The sequence below is a fragment of the Etheostoma spectabile genome, chromosome 3 (genome assembly GCF_008692095.1).
Source record: "Etheostoma spectabile isolate EspeVRDwgs_2016 chromosome 3, UIUC_Espe_1.0, whole genome shotgun sequence".
Classification (NCBI taxonomy): Eukaryota; Metazoa; Chordata; class Actinopteri; order Perciformes; family Percidae; genus Etheostoma; species Etheostoma spectabile.
Genome location: NC_045735.1, coordinates 29537413 through 29544477, shown reverse-complemented (window position 1 = coordinate 29544477; position 7065 = coordinate 29537413). Strand labels below are relative to the sequence as shown.

Sequence of the window (7065 nt, the reverse complement as noted above, 5' to 3'; positions counted from 1 at the left end):
AGTCAAAGATATGTTAATTAGTCAGTGGGATGCTTCAATGGCCCTGTTTAGTTAAAAAAACAAATATTTGCTAGATACTTGTTAGTTTAGAAACACTTTAGCCATCTCTACAGAGGTTGTGTCTTTTGGACCTGATTAGTAGGAGCACATGTGGTGAAGTTCATGTCGTCATGCATACCGACTTACACCTCAGGCTCTTTCCACTCACAAGCGGTCTAACAAACTAACAAACTGCCTCCGCCATTCCGGTGTCTCCGACGTCCCTCCACACCTGTCTTCTCAGCTCACTCTGGACACTTCCCGTCAGGGCTGTTACATCATGATCCTCTCTAAACTGTGCCCTGGAGAATTTGATCATGATGCTGCCTTTTAAACTTACCAAACTTCAATAATGCATTAAAGAAGAAATTAGGTTTTTATACCTCGTTTTTAAATGTGGGAATGGAAATCAACTCTAATTTGATGTGCTGAGTGGTTGACAGTAACCATCCCATTAGATATCAGAAAATAGATCATACAGTTTAGTGTTGACATAATATGCAAATGTAATGTGTTATTAAACATGTTTTAGTCATATATTTGAACAAAGCGATCAAAAGTGACATAGTGTGTTGTAGAAAGTGTTCATAGGATTTTGAACCATTCTTTGTCTGGCCCCTCACCTGAGACCACTTTGCCATGGGAGACCCTACCAGGAGCACACAGCTCCCAACAACACAGCCCTCGGTTCATAGGACACACGGACCTCTCCACCACGATAAGGTGATGGTTCCCGGAGAGGGATCAAAGAAGGTGACTTTAGTAATATGATATATTTTCTGGATACACACACTTCTACTTCCATTATGAAATTAAAGATACACTTTTTTGAAATAAGAACCCAACACTGGCCTTTTTCTCTTCTCCCCTTGTTCCTTTTTTTCCGTGTCAAATATGACAGCTTGGTCAGTGGCCCACCCGACCAAAAGTTGAAACCAATGTTTTCTGATGGGGTTGAGGCCAGACTTATGTGCAGGAGACTCAGATTCATCAATGCAACATCCCATGTTCATAGACCTGTCCTGCCAGATCTTCCAGATCTCCAGGCAGGCCGGTTGCAGGCTGGAGGCTAGCAGCCCTGGGTGCAGAATGGATATCACCTAACTAAGGAGGCTGCAGTGAAGGGTTCGGAAGAAAAAAATAGCAAAACACTGCCACCTGATAAATACCCAAATTTAGAGTTATTTTGCAGTAGCTCTTTTCTTCAAGAAGCCTTGGTCACATTTAGAAAGGTCCTTGGATAATTCTTCACTCATGCCAAAAAATGGCAGCAGGGTTGGTGACTGACTGCTTAGTCCTGTTTGACCAGATTGTGGTCCAAACATTTTTTGAGTTGCTTCTTAGCAAAAACAAAACCTTTTGTTCTTCACCACTAATCAACGTATTCTGGTAAGCGGAGAAGCTTCCATTCAGAATCATTCAGAATACTTTGAGCGAGTCCTCAAATGTCGGCAGCCATGTTGTGCCTCCATCTTTAAAATACATTAGCCTGAAAGGAATACTCTTACACTCAGTGGCACTGTGACAAATGCCGGGAGGGGAGAAGATTATTTGTGACTGCCGCAGATTTTTGAAAGCCTGTTGAAGATGGAATCACGCCTATTTTCGAGAACATGTAAAAGAGCCGCCAAGAAAGTTAAAGATAATAAAACAAAACGCAAAAGACAAAGCAACAGAAAGTAATAAGTGGCTTTCCAGATTCTAAGAGCTCTTAAAGAGCAAGGATTTTTAGGGACTCCAAAGTTGCCTGCTTCTTCACAAAAAGTTAATTCGGCCTAGTTGTGTGAATTAAAATTTTTATTGTATGGTGGGGTCCGGCTGGCCCGTGAGTATTTGTTTTGTTTACTATTTTTCTATCTGAGTTTTCTGTTGGTCAGGGCCTGTGCACAAAACTAGGAAAGGGATTAAGCCGGGATATTCAAGTTACCTGGATGAATTTAGCTTTGACTTCGGTGCACGAAACCGGATTGAATTAAGCCCAGCCAAGTACCATGGAGAATTATTCTTTGCGGCTAGCCTGGTCACAGAGCAGGCTAACAGCCAGGCTAAGATTAATCCGGAGTCTCATGTGTCAAGTCAGCTGCCGTCTGATCCGAAATAAACAGTTTAACAGTTGTTAACAGTTTTTCCGTTGTCTTCTGCATGTGTTCGGCTTATTTTTATAAACATGCTAGCCTCCTTGTCACATTGTTGTCGGCGTTTGATTTTAAACCCTACTACAGTTTGTTTAGATGGTTAGATATGGTTGCACTGGCACCCAATCGGATTGGGACTTTCCCGGTGGGAACGAAAGGTGTCGGGCCGCCTGGCATGCGCGGTGCCGCGGCGTGGCTGCTGCCTGTCGCGGACCTGCGATGTCGCATCGGGTGTCCCTCTCTCTGTAAAGTAGAGATGAGCAGCGCAGCGTCCGTGGTCTCAGCTTCAGGTTTTATACAACGCGCTCCAAAGATTAAGTGTGACAATATAATGTAGCATTATTACCATGATAATAATGGCAACTGGTCGAGACACTAACATTCATGTTTTATTTTCTTGTTGCGTAATCCTCTCAATAAAGGAAAGTTTGTGTTCTAATACTCCTTAATATGTAGGCCTAATGTTTTTTTATTAGCTACAGTACATTGGTTTCATAACCTTCTCAATATAGTCTCTTTAAATTCTTTATTTCTTTAAATTTCTTTGCTGCACTGTAACTTTTATTCTTGTTTTTATGTGTCCTAATGTTTCTATTTGTTTTAACTGTCTATTCATGGTTTTTATTAGTTTTTAATGCTTGATTTTTAACTTTTTGTACTTGTGTTTTATCTTTTAACATGATTTCGTGTAAAGCACTTGAATGCCCTGTTGCTGAAATGTGCTATACAAATAGCTGCCTTGCCTTGCCTTGCCTCACACCCTGACTATAACGTGGCCTATATCAGTATAGGCCTACGTATGTAGTTTATTTTACATCATCACACCGGGAACACCACAATGGTCCTTAATCTTTTTTATTTTGGTGCGGTCACTGTCAGAAGAATAAAAAAAACATGAATTTGTTTTACATATGCTCACCGTGTATTGAATTCATTTACTTCTTTTCTAGGTTGTTGTCCCTTTCTGATTGTTCTGTATAACATTAATTGTACAAAGAATAGATACAGTTTATAGAGATGTGTGCATATTGTTGTAACATATGTTCTCCAGGCATTTGTGAATACAGGTTGAAATTAAGCCAGAGTCCGTAGGGTCCATTTCCCGAGAACATTATTCCCTCTGCTCACTTTTAAGGCAAACTAAATAATAATAAGTTCATTTATTTATAGAGTGCTTTACATGGTAGGCTAGTCAAAGACACTTTTAGTAAAACCAGCACTATATTACTCATAAAAACAGAATGAAACGAGCATATTTAAGCAATTGAAACACAGTGTACCTACACTTGTAAAATGTGGGTGACTATAGGCTAAGTAGATATTATTACACCCTCAAACATTCAGTCGGGTCCGCTATGTTGAGCTTTTTTCTCTCCGTTTGATAGAGCCATATTTCCTTTTTTGCAAATCGTCACCTTCTAAAATATTGCCTAGTCATTTTTTGACAAAAAGTATTTTCTTGCCTAAATCATCTCCTCACGTGCTGGCCACTCTGTAAAATTTCCTACATTCTCAGTTGAACAGTCATGTGATTCTACGCCTTTGTATAACTGCCTAATTCAAAATATGTTCAGTATTGGTTCAGTTTTTTGTTGTTTCCTGAAAAACGTGAAAAAATGACTTAGGCGATTATTTTAGAGGTGACGATATGCTTCCCCTCTTTGTTACTTTCCATTAGAAGCTGCGCTCATGGGTGAAACATATGGCGCATTGTCTTCTCAATTCTGCATCAGTAAATCTGTGATTGATACGCGGTCTATTTGAGAAAGCCGTAACGTGCACTTATCCCAGCTATCTACACTTGGCTGACATAGCTTCACCTGTTACCGGCTTGGCAAACTGCAACCGATTAACCGCGATGAGCAGATCCACAATCAAGCTGCACTGTTTTCATTATCCGAATATCTTTATTCTACTTGGGAAAATAATACCAATGACTGAGGTGGTGATGAACAGGCACCAGGAACGGCCCACGTAAAAGCTGGCTTAAAAGTATATACTGATTATACCAAGACTAAATAAGAGTGTGTGTATGTGTGACATATTATACATTATGCTTTGCAGCTGGGTTCCAGCTAGGAGGGAGAGAACAGACAGGGCTATCTTAGTCAGATAAGCTACGTGAGCACGGGAGGAGGAATGTGTGAGGCCAAGGACACTGAAGTTCAGGACGGTCTGCTAACTCAAGAACAGGCTACAAACTAAGAGGAGTGAACATAGCTGTCTGGTGAGGTAAATGATAACTGAAAATAATAGGAAACAGAGGGAAGAGGCAGAGCAGAGAGTGTAACCCAGCAACAGTATAGCTGACCAATCAGGCCCCACAAGGGGAACAATATAACCCTGAGCACAATATTGTTTAAGTGCCTTGGGGGGGACCTCTGTACTAGACAAGTCCCATCCGGTCCGTGCACGTGTAACTGCTCGGAAACGCATTTCATCTGTTGACCACAAGATAAACGCTGTGTTAATACATCATGGAGTCAGTTGTCAGTTTATAGAAGGATTTCTCCAACAATTTGGTGACCCCCGAGTGATAATAATGGACAGGGGTAATCCAACTGGGACCTTGGCATTGTGTCCACGCCGTTCAGCTCAGTCCACCGGCTGCACATCCACCAGCCGTGAAGACAGGACTGAGGCTTCGTACGACTTGCGACTCGTTGCGTGTTGATCAATGAGAGCTCTCAACAAAAAAGGTAAGAGAACGCCTGTTTAAATCAAATTTGTTATTGGCTGAAAACGTAATTGAGTGTCACATTTCAACTGTGTAGTGTTGTTTAAGCGAAATGTATTGTATTGAATGGTGCTGTAATATAAGGATAAACACTGAAATGTGGTGGCTCAATGTGATTGATTAAAAAGAGGAAACAACTCAGAGAGTTTTAAGAAATTGTGAATTACGAGGTTGCGTGTAGTGAGAGGAAAAGGACAAATCAGCAGAGGCCACAAACGGTCAGATGGTTGACGAGGTGACGACGGCTAAGGGGACTGATAGTTTGTCAGATGAGTGATTGTGAATTGCCACCCTTGGTTCTGTGTGAACATCCTAAAAGGTTGCCGTTAAACAGATTGTCATTGTAATTTAACGGATTCCAACCGTGTGTATTTGTGCGAAGGAGTGAGAGGTCACTTTTTAGTTGTAAAGATATAGAGGTCACATAAAAAGGACTCTAGTATGGAGTCTTAATGAAAAAGTTGTTCGTTGTGCATGGGTGAATTTTTGTTGTGTTTGGCTTGTGGGATTTTTTTCTCACTGCTTACTTTTGTTGTAAAAGACGACTCTTATGGTAAGTGTTGTAGGGGCAGTGGAAAAGTATGCAGGTAAAGGAAGGAGAAAGTAGCAAAAGAGATGGTGAAAGAACTGTGAGGAGGAGGATCGGTTTGAGAGAGGGGCGCCGTCCCCGGAGAACAGATGAACTGAATAGTGAAGTATGGAACAAAGTAGTTGTAGTATGCGAAAGGCAGGCAGAGGAGGAAAAGAAAGAAATGGTTTAAATTGACTAACCACCAAGCAACAGGAGTATGAAGCGCAGCAAAAGAATATCGGGTGGGTTGAAAATGACAAATGCAATTACAGAACAATGTGATTGACAAACAGATAGCAAAGTTTCCCAAAAACTGAGACAGAATCTGAACCAGAATAAAACCGTTAGCGCGAGAAAACCCCGCTGCCGCTAGGCAGCCCCCAGTCCCACAAAACCCGTTTGATCACAGATATAGAAACCTAAAATTTCCGCCCCTCACACTACACCACCAGCGCGATACAGTTGTAACTAGGTCCACGGCCATCAAAACCCACAGATCCAAGCCCCATGGTAACGGCCCAATTTACAGCCAAATGCCATTACAAATGACGTCACCACAGGACCCATTGCTCCGGCAAGTAGAGGGCCGCGTACAGTCTTTAGAATGTTATCTAAATTAAAATGGTACGTCAGCGCCAGGGGAGCAGCAGCGGCTCCCCACAACCAGCGACACAGTCCCAGCCGCCCAATCAAAGCTAGACCCCATATTCAGCGTCTTTTTTGCAACAAAATCCCGCGAGCATTTTCACATGTCTAAAGGACCCAGTCCCACCCACACATAGACCCCACAAGACTCAGGAAGAAGGAATATAGCGAACAGCGACAGCAGCAGGGAAAGTGATCAACAGACGAACTCCACTCGAGTTGAAAGGACTAAAAAACGACAATAAACTCAGGCCCCGATCTAGATCACAAAGTCCTCAAGACTGTTTTGTAGCAGGCACATTTACAGGTAGCGATTTACCAAGAGGACCCTGACGAAGTTTATGTATGCTTGCGAAATCAACTAGAATAATGGAAAAACTAACAAAGAGTTCCCGAAGTACAAAAGCAGCAGAGGCAAGCTGCGTCTAACATAAATGAGCTCGTGAGGAAGAGCAGACGCCGCCACACACCATAGTCTGTGCTACAATGCCCCTCCGCCCAGTAGAGTAGGAGGAGGACTGTTGATTTACACCCCTTCAGTTTTGTGCTTAGATTTCTGTGTGCAAAACTCCCCTCCCTGACAGGGGGGCTGAGCATCTTCCTCACAGCTTTCAATAAGTCTTAACAGCAGGAGTGCAGCTGTGTTTGGCAAGCTCTCAAGCATATTGGGTAGAGTATGAGCAGATGAAGCTAGTGCCTTGCCTCACCAGAGTGGGGGCTGGACCCACTGTTCCCCATCAGTGCCTGCATCAGCAGTAGACTCCCTGGCATTTGGGCTACTGCACCGCAGTAGCCCACAAGTTGGGGATCAATGCAGCATGGCATGATTTTAAAAGACTAAGTGAATTAAAATTTGATGCCTATGCGATAGAGCAAAGATTTGGCAGCGTGCTATGAGGTAACCGTGGACCAGTCCGCCGCCACAGTGGCGCTGTTCA

General features: G+C 42.6%; 1 pseudogene; it reads left to right on the top strand.

The window, feature by feature from the left end:
- The first annotated feature begins 2280 nt into the window (after positions 1–2280).
- Positions 2281–7065, top strand: part of LOC116687025 (extracellular calcium-sensing receptor-like) — a 37614-nt pseudogene continuing 32829 nt past the window's right edge.